Genomic DNA, 14,603 nt, shown 5'->3' with positions numbered 1-14,603 from the left:
TCACACAGAGGAGTGATTCACTTCTGTCATACAATCCAGTCAAAGGCAGACTGCTGCTGTCTGGAATTAGCGACCTATCAGCCAATCAGAAAATAGAACTGCTCAGCTCATCTGTCTCTGAAACAATGACAAAATAAAGTGTTTGCTTCTGTAGGTAAAACAAAAGCAGCATCCACCAGTCACCTGGGAGCACTGCAGTGTTTGTCTTTGTGTCATTCATGATTTTAGTATAGATCAAATAATGTATTCAATATAGTGGAAGCTCACACAGAAACACTTGAAGTCTTGAGAGCCCTTCGCTGACACATGAACAGCGTGTCAGTGTGAACGTGCTAATTGTGATCTATATTTTCATTTACACCTCACAGCTACAAACCTCCAGCTCTGCACCTAAAACACATTTCCATCATTTCACTGTTCTTGAACACATTAGAGGAGAGGTGCATGCTGGTGCATGCTGGGAAGTCTGTTCAAATGCTGCTCAAGTTTCTTTTGAAACTTAATGAGTTGAAAGAACTCTTTGATGATCAGAGGCAGCAGAAGAGGAGCTCAAAGGGTTAAATGCACTTTCATGCTATACATATGGATGTTTAAAGCTAATAGTCCATCATGATTCTGTGTGTGTGTGTTAGTTTATCTCACCTTTATACCATTATTTAACCTTTATCCTCTTAAGGAGAATTCTGGTAAAATAAAGGGTTAACTTTCAACCTCACAGCTCATGTCTGCTGGTCCTGATCAGTCGGTGGCCTCAGGCAGCTCCTCATCACTTCCTGGACGATGACCTGAGTCCTGGCTCAGTTTCTGGCTCTCAGGCCCGCATCTGTCGATAGTGTGAGTAAGTCAGGCATCAATAAAAATTAAACATTTAGCAGCACGCAGCTGATTAATGTGATTTTCCAAATGATTTTTCCTCCTGGCTCTTAGCTGTGAGGGCTACAGTAATTCCTCCCTAGATGGGTTTGCTTCCTGAATGTTAACTGTGGATCTCTGTGGAGACAACAGGCAGCAGACCTGCTGCATGTCAGCCAGCAGGTTCCTTCACACTGAAGCCAAATAACAACAGACAGCACAACAACTGCTGCAGCAGTCAAAGGAAACACTGACAGTTGAATCATGGAAACACTGTTTAACCTGTCAGACCCCGTTTCCACAAACACGGGTATCTGTGAAAACGAACATTTCCTTCCCTCCGTTTTCCAAAATAACATTGTGCACACATCATCGTTTTCATAAACGTTTCTGTTTACATTAACCCGCATAAATACGCTCAGAGAGCCGTCATGACTACGCCAGGCCTGTGGGGGGCAGTGTTGGCAGAAGGAGAAAGCCGTGCAAGCCAATCAGAAGCCTCATCGAAGCAGTCTGCCTCTTTGTGTCAGACGTTGTTCCAAAATTGCTGAAACTCGAGACCTAACATGTCTCTGCTCTTCTACACAGCACGAGGAGCTGTATTTGCAAATGCAAACGCTACTATTACTTCCATTACTAGACTACAGCTGCTCTTGCAGCCGTACTACACAAAAAAAAGGTCGTACCAACTGACGCACTGCTGCAAACTCCAAACGCGAATACACAGAGTTTTTAGAAAGAATTGTTTTCATAGGTGAAAACTCCGTTTATGTGTAAATAAAAGGCACAAAGGAAGGAAAAGTCTCCGTTTTTACACATACCTGTGTAACAAGGTCTCAGTCAGACTGAGTTACACATCGTCCAGCATGTACAGCTGAAACAATGACATCACTGATGTCAGTATTAGCTAACCTGCAGTGACAGCTTTGAGTACACTTCAGGGGACTGATGGAACCTGGACACATCAGCCCAGGATGGTGGACATTTTGAGACATTTGGACAAAAGAAGCACACTGTAGATCACAGTGCTGAAGAGAAGCCTGAAAGCACAGCGCTGTAACACTGAGGCTCTGCTGTGTGACACTCTCTCATCAGTTTATCTCCTGCCTGCGCTCTGTCACACAGGCCGGCAGTGTGTGTCCTCAGAAAGGTCAGGTTCTCCAGTTTTTGTCATCTTGAACCACCTCACTGTGATGTAGGGCTGCAACAAACGAGTATTTTGATACTCGGCGATTATTTTTGCGAATACTCGAGTACTCAGATCACACGTAAATGTCATAGTTTTCCCATAGATACGGCTGCAGCTAACAGCTAATGGATACCTGCTTTGGACCGCTGCAGTGTCATTGCTTCAGGCCGTGACCGCCTCCATGCCGGGCGCCAAAACGCGTATGTGTGTGTGTACAGTTTACACATTTTGAACCCCCCAATGACGTCTCTAACGAGTCATCGAGTACTAAATTAGTTGTCGATGCATTTTGCCCTCGAATATTACTCGAGTACTTGTAAAGTAATCGTTGCAGCCCTACTGTGATGAAGACTTTCAAAGATATTCTGAATGAATAAGAGGCGTCAGTGTGTCTGTCTGTGTTCATACCTGCACTGTGGGCTGAAGACAGTCGGCTCACTTCTTCATTCTCCTGTGCAGATGTGGGCTGCAGAGCTGCAGTCTCCTCAGAGACGGCGGTTGTTATGTAGCTCTCAGCGTAAGTTCAATCAGGAAGACTCTATTTCCCATCATTCACCATTTATCCCTATCCGCTTCCTAATCTTTCTCCCTCTATCCCTCACTCCTCTGCTCCCCCTCTCTTCCGCTCACTTAGTCAGGTGCTTAATAGAAAGCACCTCCCTCACCAATGAGCTGTCGCTTTCTATCCCTCTCCTGACCAATCACAGCTTAGCACGAAATTTAAAAGTCTTCGTCTCTTCTCCAGCTGTCTTCTGATCGAACCCGGCAACCCTCCTCCACCCCAAGCACCACCAGATCCACGCCAGTAAGGTCTCCTATTTCCTGCCCTCCAGCTCTCCACCACCACCAGGTCTAGACCCCGGGGGGGATCTTATGATCCAGCAGCCTCTCCTCTTGTGTTTTCCCCCCTTTCCGGATGTGGTCTTCACGATGGGGTCTAGGACGCCAATGCACATTCAAACTTTGTACTTAATAAATCTTTCTCATTCAGTTCGCTGAGTCTCTCATGATTGAAATGGTTTCATAGAACACACACAGATGGTGATGCTGCGAATAAAAAGGATGGAGGATACACAGAACCAAGACACAGGCAGGAACAACGAGGGCGGGCAGCCAATCACAGAGGAGGAAAGACAACAGGAAGTAAAACAAACTGCCTACCAAAACAAAACAGGAAGTAGAAAAAAACTGAAACAGAACCAACTTAACACAAGAGAACATCCACCCACCCATCATCTGAACCAGAACCAAAGACCTTTATACAGCACAAAGTGAACTTAATGACCAAAAGATGATAAACAAATGGAACACGTGTGACAGGAGCAGCTGTCCTTTAAAGGACCTGCAGTGGGACACAGCTGTGTGGTCCTCACCCAGAGCTGGTCTGGACCAGCCTGGCTGTGCTCAGGGACACAGCAGCATGTGCAGCATGTCTGCAGCAGCACATCCAGACTGAACAGCACCTCCAGCAGCAGGCCTGCACAGCTTGCACTGTCACTGTTTACTTGCTACATCTGGCAGCTAATGTTGTTATTCATAAATGATGATGATGATGGCCCAGCTTGTTATATCTGAGAACGACAGGAGCACCAGGAAACCAGCATTATAAAGAATCATTAGACTGGAGCACATGAAAGCCTATTTCCACACATTTAGGGCTGCGTTCTCATTATCCACAGCATAAATCACTCTCTGCCAAGAAGAATCATGAGCTGGTAAAATATATACATGTCTATATAAACCTCCACAGGTTCTATCAGAGTCCTCAGGTGACTGGTCATGATTTAAATAAGCGTGGGAATATTTTATGAGCCAAGGACAGGCAGAAGCAGGAGCGGCACGTCGATATTCATACGATGCTCTCAATCGATGTTCTTTCTTCTACAGAGCTGAAGGCGGCTCACTGAATGTGAGAGACGTGCTGCAGGAGGACAAAGACCGTCAGGAGGTGTGAGCTCCACAGCACAGGACGTGCAGACGTATCAGGATGCAGCCAGATGTTTGGTGGGATCCAGGTCATATAACAGCATCCTGCTCCCTCTGCTCTGTTAACTGCTAAGTGCTCTGTGCTTCAAACCTCGCTGACACCTGAGCCTTTTCCTGAAGAACACAGCCTGTTCAGAGGACCCTTATCTTTGGTCCCAAACCTCCCCTCACAAGCTACAACAAGTCCCGTTGACTTAATGTTGTCCTCCCAAGACGCACCAGTCTCAGCGCTCTCACACAGGAGCAGATAAAGATATGCAGCGCGAGGAACAACACTGAGGAACTTTGGTGCTTTTCTGCTGAGAGCTATTGATTCATTCACAGCTTTGGCTCACCGTGTTCTCGCTGTGCTAACAACACGCACCGGACACGGTAAGAGGAGCTGAGACTGCAGGAGGCGCAGAGGAGGAGCTGACCAACCAGCTGCAGACATTAAACCACGTGTTAGGATAAAAATTTCTGGTTCAGATTCATATAAAACTCGATCAATACCGATGACCAGTCTGGTGTTAAAACTTGATTTCGGCCCCATGCATCAGCAGCACGTTGGTAGAGCTCAATGACAACAAGCACAGAGCAGCAACATAGGAAGCCAGCGGTATGGAGGTAATTCACAGTCACTGTGCCAATAATCAATCACTTAACTCTTCTCTATTTTCTCTTCTTTAATTACAGAAAAAAAACTGCTGCTTTTCCTGTTCAAAGGAAAATGTGACACAAGGTGACATCACCACAAGCCACCGTACAGCATCAGTCACCATCAGTCCTAATCTGAACTAACCAATCAGCAGCCATTAGCAGGATGCTAGCATGCTATGGTCCGAATTAGCTGTAAGGAAGAGGGGCGCTGTGGGATGGCTCTCCTCAGACGTCTCTAACTGGTTGCGAGGTGACCGTGACGTCGTTAATTTGGCGCAGCTGCTTCATAGTGATCAGCAGCATCAGATCTTAGGTGAAACTTCAACAAAGCCATCCACCTAAAACTCCTTTTGAGAGAGAACAGTTCAGCTCGACATGCAAACAAACGCACAGCTTTGGTTTAGCAGCATCTGAGCAGACTTTACATGGAGTACTTTCTCAGAAAGCCTCTCTGAACTGTGTCATGTCGGGGTGAAAAATCCCCTTGTTTCCTTCTGATCACCCCCTGAATTAGTTTGTAAGGAAGGAGCGGATGAATTCTGGTCTCAAAATTATAATTTATTAAACAATGAGGCAAATTCTGAGTCGCAGAGCTCTGGGTTGTTGCACACAAAGAACCAAACAAGAACAACACAAGAACAGGACAACCAACAAGAACAAACAACCACACAGCAACAACGAACAACGCAACAACAACTGGACATGGAATTCACACATTGATATACCACATGGGCGTTCCGCCTGCCAGCCCACAGGGGCATCTACTAGCCCCCCTGCAGACCCTGGGTCATACAGCGAATAGAACATTAGTGTTTACTGCCAAATAAGGTAAAACTTCAATTTCTTAAATCTCATAGGTTGTGAGTCCGATCTAGGGATGACCATAAACTGGGTACTCAGGAGAAAAACACATTCCTTTAGAATCTGGCTTTTATCAGGTCAGAGGTGCTGCTGTCCTTAGTCTGAATTTATGACCATCTCGTACCAACCGGAGCTCTCTCCAGAGAGCAGAAAAACAACTGATCTCATCTGCCACAGCCTGAACTGCAGAAAACAAAGTTATATGACACACTATGAAATGACTTCTTAATACATTCAGTATCCTCAAATTACTTTGATTTTCTATAAAATTTCCTAACACATAAACACGTATGAAAATCACATTATTAAGTGATAAACACATATAAACATGAATACTTATATATCTGAACACACTGCATGTTAACACCATGCAGAATAAATTCTTTCACCCAACAGTTGTTGTACCCAGCGTCCAAGCTCTACAGCACCATGTGACGCATCATGGTGACGCAGACAGTGAGCTGACAATAGTCTGCTCAGAACTTCACCTAAACGTTACACAATGAGTTTAAAAAAATAAGAACTGCCCATATAAAATCCGACGGCCAGACATTGCACACCTTATATACTACGATGCACCGGAGTGACGCCTTTTGTCATCCAGTCTCTCTGACATGGAGAAAGAGAGAGGAAAACAAACAAGCATGCAAATGTAATTTATTCAGGCTGGAGCCCATTTTAATTTAATGCTGCTATATAGAAAATAGCTGCTCCCATATATAATGGCAGAGGAAACACTGGTAAGTTTGCAATATGTTGTTGTTCCATAACACTGCACTTTCATGATGTGTATGGTCTGCTTTATAACAATTACAGTAGAGTTATTAGTGTGTGAAGCCCACACTGGGGCACACAGGCTCGGGTCCGGCAGCTCTACTGTAAAGTGGTTTGAAAAAATGAAATCGTAATCAGCTAAAATCAACAGCAGGTCAAACTCAATCAAAAACTGGAAATCAGAATCGGCATTCCTAGTTAGCATTAAGCACAGACAAATAATACAGAGATTAACAGATTACTGTTGATCAGAAGCACAATGTGTATATTTAGGAGACCATGCAGTCTGAAACTGGAGAGATGAACATGTTTGTGCTGCTAACTAATGAAACAATCTAAACAGCCTTATGCTATTTATCTTATTTGACAGGCAGCAAATCATTAATTAATTCACTGATTAAATGTAACTTCATACAGTCTGCACATAGGACGCAGACACATGCGCACATACAGGTGAGCACACTTCCACCAGTGGATTGAGCTGGTGGATTAGGCTAAACTAAGCTAAACTAAGCTAAGGTAAGCTAACGGTTGTGACGCGACCGATCATGTGGCGCGCTTGACCGGCATAAAATCGGCATATCTCAGTCTGATCTGCGGATGCCGGTCATGGCCGATCAATCGCTGCATCTCTGATGCTAACTGAGAAATAACAGCAGCTGCTCCGATGTTTTCAACGGTAAATAAACGAAGCACAGAGCTCTGAGGAGCTAAAGCAGAGAGAGAACAGCTGGAGGGACACATCTGTAGCTCCAAGTCATGAAGTCAGTGTCCTCCTGTCAGAAACACTATGTGCTGAATGTCACTCTTTTCACACAGAGCCGTTGTTGTTCCGTGACATTGTCATGTTTACATACCTGTTCTGTGTAGCTTGATCTCAGGCTTCAGGAGCAGATCCAGCAGTTTGCGCTGACGGTCCAGCTCTCCCTCGTACTGGACGATAGTTTGTTCAAACACTCCCAATATTTCAGCAGCAGCAGCAGTTAGCCGCTCGCTGATAAAAGCTCTCAGAGACTCCGCAGCAGCCATTCAGATGTAATAAAACACTTACAGCGGAAAACTTCTGTTGAACTTCTGCTGTCGCTGTGCTCGTCTTTCTAGTTCCTCTTCCCCCTCCTTCTCCTTGTTCAGTTCATTTGTTTGATTGCCGTTGCTAGGCAATAAAACACTTGTTATTCACCCTCTTTCATCTTTTTTGTTTGATTTCCGTTGCTAGGCAACTTGCCGTTGCTAGGCAATCAACTCTTGTTATTCACCCTCTTTCTACTTCTTCTTCTTTGTTTGATTGCCGTTGCTCATCTGTTGTTCAAAAATGATAGTTTTTCAAATATTAAGCAATTTCGGTGTCATCTGCCAAATGTATCTCCTCCTAGAAATTTCAAGCTGCAGACTCCATTTTAGTCTTAAAACGCTCATTAGATGCTGCTCTATCAAACTTGTATTCAGAATTTTCTAATTCTGAATCGTTTCCACACGCCAGGTGCAGCCACAGGTTCTGAGCGCTGTGTTTACTTGTTTTTGCTCCTTGCTTTATAGTTTTTTTACAAACCATACATTTTGTATGACTTACAAATGCCAATATTTCCTTCAGACTAGGTTTCTGTTTTCTTTATATTTCATTATATTTCCATTTGAATGACTTAGTTGGAATTGTGAAAAGTCTCCTGCCCTGAAATGACTGAGCTGTTTCTGAGGTATTGCCGTCTCCTTCCTCCTCTCTGGCGCTTACTGTTTGTAAATGGCAGATTTCAAGCCCAGGAGACTGGTGGGAGTGCATGCAGCCTGTGGGAGTCAAATGAAAAACAAACTGGAAGATTGTAAACAAGAAATGTATATAAGAAATGTGAATAGCTGGTTCATAGAGTGGAGGTTGACCACCATTTTAAATCTGTCCTAAAGTGCATATTGTGCAGAATCAGAAAAACCTCATTAATCCCTGCAGATGCTGCTTTGTTCAGTCACTCAACATCATAAATTGTACTGGATAGTATGAGAGATGGATTGATTTCTCATGTTCACAGTCCTCCCAACATCAACAGACAAGTGCCTCATAATGCACCTGTAAGGGCTACTGCTGTAATAAAAGCAATGACGCAAAAATGTGACATCATCTTACACACACACATTTCCAAGAATCCGTCTGTATATTATAATACAATAGGCATATTTTATAAATGCTGTTGTCCAGAACATATACATTGGTTTGTGATGAAACGGTACCCTAGCTTCTATATTGTATGCTCACTCAGCTGTAGTTCCTCCTCTCAGTGTATTATTTTGTCTGTCTCCTTCATATTTCATTTCCACTGTGTTTGGGGACTGCCAGGTGAATGCCTGTTTTTTCCATCTGCTGGTGTCGTATGTTACTAACAGTGTTAGGAAGAATACTTTTAAAAAGTATTCAGTTACTGAATACAGATTACAGGCCCTAAAATGTAATGCTGAATACTTGGATTACTCACACATTGAGTTGTGTAGCATGTATATGATCTCTACAAATCTGGAAGTATTGAGTTGGACTAGTGGCTCGTGTAGTTTCTGGCTTGTATATGGAGTTCTAGGGAGTATTTTAGCACATAACTGTGTGTCTACACACTGTGTGTGTATGTTAGAGAGGAAGAGAGCCATTTGCACACTGACCTTGTTGTGAGTGAGTCCACAGAGGACAGTGGTCCTATACACATAAAGAACACATACTTAATGAATGTATGTGTTTTTATAGAGGACTTCTACATATTGTCCGAACCTGAGGAGGAGGAGGGGGGGGGGGTCCTGTTCATATCACCTGACGGGACCGATTCTGGTGTAAGCACATGTTGCTTTAATCTACAAAGTGAAATTGTTATTTGTTGCCAGTCATACACTCTCAGACTCTGGATCAGTTCAGTTCATTTCTTGATATTAAATGTTATTTCTTGCACTAGTAAGGCAAAACGTTGCACTAGTTAACTAGCGAATGCATTTAGAGCTGGTTAGCTAATTAGTTCTTGTATGTTCTCATGGAGTCAGCTACTGCATCCCTGTTTCAAAGATATCAATGGTGCCACACTACTTAACAGTAATATAAATCTGTTTTTATAATAGGACCACCAAGCCTATTAGCCAGTTTACTGATGGACTGAATGCCTTTGGAAGGCTGTGGCATGTGGTGAAGACGAACTGGATGCCCGTCTTCACCAACATGCATGCACCTACTTCAAAGGCAGCATTCTGAGACATAATCAAGTACAACTACAGTCCATCCAACCAGCGTAAAGACGAGGAGGACACAGTCTACAGCTGGGAGATGCTCTGCAGTGCTGACAGGGTGTCCTGCAGGGGGTGGGACTCATTGTCCAGCATGGATGTCAGTTTTCTCTTCCAAGGACTCAGTTTAGCATGACATGATCAGCTTGATGTTCATATATGTGTTACACATTATTACTAGATGAGCTGCAGTGAAACATCCAAGCCACCATGTCCCAGCACATATCAGAGATGCAGAACAGATGGAACAGTCTTATGGAGTGATGGAGGCCATGAAGCCTCCTAAAGCTTTGAATGGAGCTGAAGTCATGATGCACTGATCTTTCTTATATGATGTCTCATAAGTATTTGTTATAATATTGCCCCAAAAAGTCAGCCACACTGATTGAGAATCAGTTTCTGTCAGGGGGTTGTCGTGGATGCGACACAAATGCTCAGGCACAGAGCGGTTAAAAAATAACAACAGTCTTTAATTATGCTGACAAAAAAACTGCAAATCCAGGAGAACAACTGCAGACACACAGAGTGAGACCGGAACGAAGAGGACACACAGAGTGAGACCGGAACAAAGAGGACACACAGAGTGGAACACACACTGACCAAGGACCAGGAGAAGCTCGGGGATTATATACACAAGGACACAGGTGAGAACCATCAGGGCAGCCGATCAACATGGAGTGGAAGCAGTTGAGCTCAGTCAGAGGGGAGGACTGGGAGTGTCTGGAGGAGCACAGGAGTAGAAGCAGAAACTACCAAGAGCCCTGAGCACAGTGTTCAAAGAGCTTTTTACTACAATCATGTTGCTGCTGGTAACAAACACATGTGCTTAATGGGTAAGGTGGGAGGAGGCATGAAGAAGAAAGGCTTTACTATGAAGTCTGCATACATCACTGTGAGTTTAATGGAACTTATTGGAGTCTTAACTCATAATGAAAGAAGTGACAGAAACAGCAGGTGGAATTCTATTAGTGGTTAAGTTAGAGTTCAGGAAGGAAGGAGCCACATTCAGACTGCTGAGGCAGCAACAACGAACAAAACAAAGTACATGCAGCAGGAAGATGGAGGACTTAAAGGGAAACAAAGCTGACACAGCTGGCATCATGACATTAGTAACAGTTCAAATGCAGTAAACATGCTGCAGACATGTGTTCATAGATGAAGTCAAACATCAAATGTGCCGTCCCATTCACCTAAATGTTACTAAGAAGAGGACTTCCTGCTGCTCCTTAAACATGATGGTCTGCTGTGGGTCATGTCTTTGTTCTGCACATGTACAGCCAACATCTCCAGTGTTACACAAACACATCATGTGTTCCATTAGGAAAGCATGTGGAAGTCCCAAACCAGCTGTTTCCCATTCAGGGAATTGGAATCCTCTGGATGACGCAGCCTACTACCCTGCTACCCATTATTAATTATTTATATTTTTTATTTCAAAATGAAGTAAATAAAACACATTTGGCTTGTTGTATAATAGTCCGCTTTTAAGTCACATAATCACAATTTAAAGATTTAAAGATAATTGCATTGACTTTAGTTATTATGTTGTAACTTCAGCGCTGACATACCTGAACCAACACCTTGAGACACCAGAACAAGAAGGTGAGGTTACCTTGCACGTGCATCAGACGGATGGAGCTCCTTCACTCTGTTGGCTGTTGGTTTCTTGCTTCTCTCTTTAAACAGCTTGTAAACAGCAGCTTCCCTGAGGGGAAACTCAGGTAATAAGTGATGCTGCATCAGCTCTCACCTGTTTACAGCTCTGTCCCTTCATCCCTTCCTAGCAGACTTCACTCACATTCAATCTCTAACTATGGGCCGTCAACTAGTCCTGCACATGGCCCAGACACAGTTTCTGGTTGTTAACTGACCATTAACCAACTATAGGGATCTTAGTCATGGTAGCTCCTGCAAGATCCACCCACAGAGGTCCTGAACACATAAAACTCAGATTCCAACCAGAACAGTAGCAGAACTGAAGAAGCCACTCGGGGGAGTGGGAAACATCTTCAAAAACAGTCCTGGAGTCCAGCTGCCTCGATTTAAACTCTTGGAAATGACTCTGACCTGATGAATGAGAGCATCCACAGATATACTTTTCTACTTACATTTACTCAGTTTCGTTAGTATATTTAAATAATTAGTTTCATGTTTACTTAATATTTTAAGTGTAAAAATGTTTCACCACAGACGTTGAGTAGAGCCTGCTTACAGTTTTTAGAGTGTATATCAGTTCACCGTGCAGCATAGTGCTCATGAACAGTGAGCTGCTGAGACACACCGACATGTGGACTTCGCTTCTTTAGGGAAAACATTGAGATGCATTTTCACACAGGTTGGTTTGGTCCACTGTCCTCTGCACTTAGGAGGCCAGTGCCTTATCCATTAGGCCACTGGGGCTAACATGTGCCTCCTCCATGTGTGTTAAGGTCTTCCCCTTCCTGGGTTATTCACAGGGGTGTGGGGTCAATCAGAGGTGCTGTAACACCGTTGTGATTTGGAAGATGTACTCCAGACATTGACAAGAATTCTTAAAATAGGCACAAAATTCTTGGCTCTGTAAGACTAAAATGCAACTTAAAACATGACAGAAAACCTTCAATTAATAATTAGAAATGAAAAACCACTAATTTAAGATTAAGTAACTTAAAATTAGAATTTAAGTCTATCTACTAAATTACCTTTAGGAAATGACACCTTAATCTGCACAAATGTAGTTAAAATAAGACATCATTCCTTAAAACAGTATAACAAATATAAGTGAAGTTGTCTTAAATCAAGACACCAAAAGTTTTTCATTCAATATATTGTATTTAATTCAAAACAGGACCACTTCCACATTCCAAAAAACATCAACAACAAATGTGACGAATGTGATGAACTTTTCACACAAGCTTCTACAAACAAAGGGGCTCACTCACTCAGGGAAGGACTTCCACTCACCAATCGCTTCTTTGTAGTGGGGGGTCAAATCCTGCTCGTGGACTGAATGGTTGTGTACCTCTGTTTGCAGTACTGACAGGAGTGTAGAAATGCACTTTGGGTATGTGCAGGGCATAGTAATATGCCATGAGGTAGAGAAGTCCCTCATTAAGTCTGTCCATGGTGAAGGTGCTCACTGGAGTGTTTCCAACGGCGATCATGCAGTTGTCCTCAGAAACAAGCAGAACAGGAGAAGACAGGCCCCGCTGCCGCATGAACCCATCAGGATCCTCAGAAGTCTGGATGACACAAATAAATGAAGAAGATTAGAAAAACAGAACTTTGACCTGGATGAGGACATTAGTGAAATTCTATGGTCACAATAAATCCCCTTAGCATTCAGCACTGCAAATGCTAAATGCAGCACAGCTAGAGCCAATGAAGTCAGTACTACATTAAGCACACTGTAGAAAACACTTCCCCTTCCCCTGGAACTTTGGAAATGATCAAAGTGTATCTCAAAGCAACTAAAATAAATATAAAATGTATGAAAAACAGGAATATATTATGAACAATCTTACCGAAAGGACATGGAAAAGAGCCTGGCTGCTTGAGCCCAGTTTCTTTGGTGGTATAGTGCTGGACGGACAGAGCAGTGGCAGGGCTCTGAAGACAGCTGTGATATGCTCCACTGGTTGAATGGAAAAGGCACAATACAACGTGGTACTATAAGTAACTGTAACATAAATAACTGAGACATTATTATGTAAAAAGAACTAAATGTATCATGACTTCACCTCCATTCAAAGTTTTTGGAGGCTTCATGGCCTTCTTCATCACACCATAAAACTGGACCTTTGAGTAGAAGCTTTTCCATCTGTTCTGCATCTGATATGTGCTGGAAGTTGCTTGGTTGGATAATTGGCTGCAGCTCGTCAAGCACCTGAAAAACAGATTCAGTGAAGAATTAAAAAAAAGTCTAACATTTTGATGGCAAATCTAAAATGATTTACCATCACGCTAAACAAATCTATAATGTGTGAGACATATGAACATTATGCTATTTATGTCAGGCTACAAACTGAGCCATGTGAACTAAGTGGGACCAACATTACTTACGTGATCCAGTTCCAGATCAGTCAGAGGTGAGTCCTGTCCAGTTTAATAACAGCATCATGTTTTGTGTGGAGGAACAGTGATTTTCTTTTTAAGGAGGACATCAGGTGTAACCGTCTGACCAGACAAGCTACTGCTGTTATGTTGACTGCAAGAGAAAGCACCATCTTTCACAGGTCTGTCTACATACAACATTATTAAGATAAGATAAGATAAGATAAAACTTTATTAATCCCGAAGGAAATTCTTGTGCCAGAGGTATCAAGTTACATTAAATGCAGTTAAGTACAGAGTATAAGTGTCACTATAATCCAAAATAAGAGTACAGTACGCAGTATGAGCACAATATATGATACATGGATACAAATATGGAGATGTAAGGTGCTAAGTAAACATAAATATAGACAAGTGGAGGGAATGACAGTGATGCCTGACATGATTATCTAGCGCTTCTCCCTACAGAAAGGGGAGGAGTTTGATGATTGAGTCTGATGGCCACTGGCAGGAAGGACCTCCTGTGGCGTTCTGTGCTGCTCCTCGGTAGTCTCAGTCTGCCGCTGAATGTGCTCCTGTAGGACAGCAGTGTGTCGTGCAGGGGGTGAGACGTGTTGTTACGAATACTGAGGAGTTTCCTCAGTATCCTCCTCTCCTAGACTCCAGCTCCACTCCCAGCACCGAGCCGGCCTTCCTGATGAGCTTGTTGAGTCTGTTGGTGTCGGCCGTCTTCATCCTGCTGCCCCAGCACACTACAGCGTAGAAGATGACGCTGGAGACCACCGAGTGGTAAAACATCTGCAGAATGGTCTGGCAGACGTTAAAGGACCTGAGTCTCCTCAGTAGATACAGGCGACTCTGTCCCTTCCTGTATATTGCCTCTGCATTTGTGGACCAGTCCAGTTTGTGGTCAATGTGGACACCCAGGTATTTGTAGCTGTCCACAATGTCCACGTTGGTACCCTTGATGCTGACCGGGTTTGGGAGTGTCTGGTGCTTCCTGAAGTCCACCACCAGCTCTCTT

Source organism: Parambassis ranga, unplaced genomic scaffold (genome assembly GCF_900634625.1).
Source record: "Parambassis ranga unplaced genomic scaffold, fParRan2.1 scaffold_24_arrow_ctg1, whole genome shotgun sequence".
NCBI lineage: Eukaryota > Metazoa > Chordata > Actinopteri > Ambassidae > Parambassis > Parambassis ranga.
Note: the sequence above shows the minus strand (reverse complement) of the source record.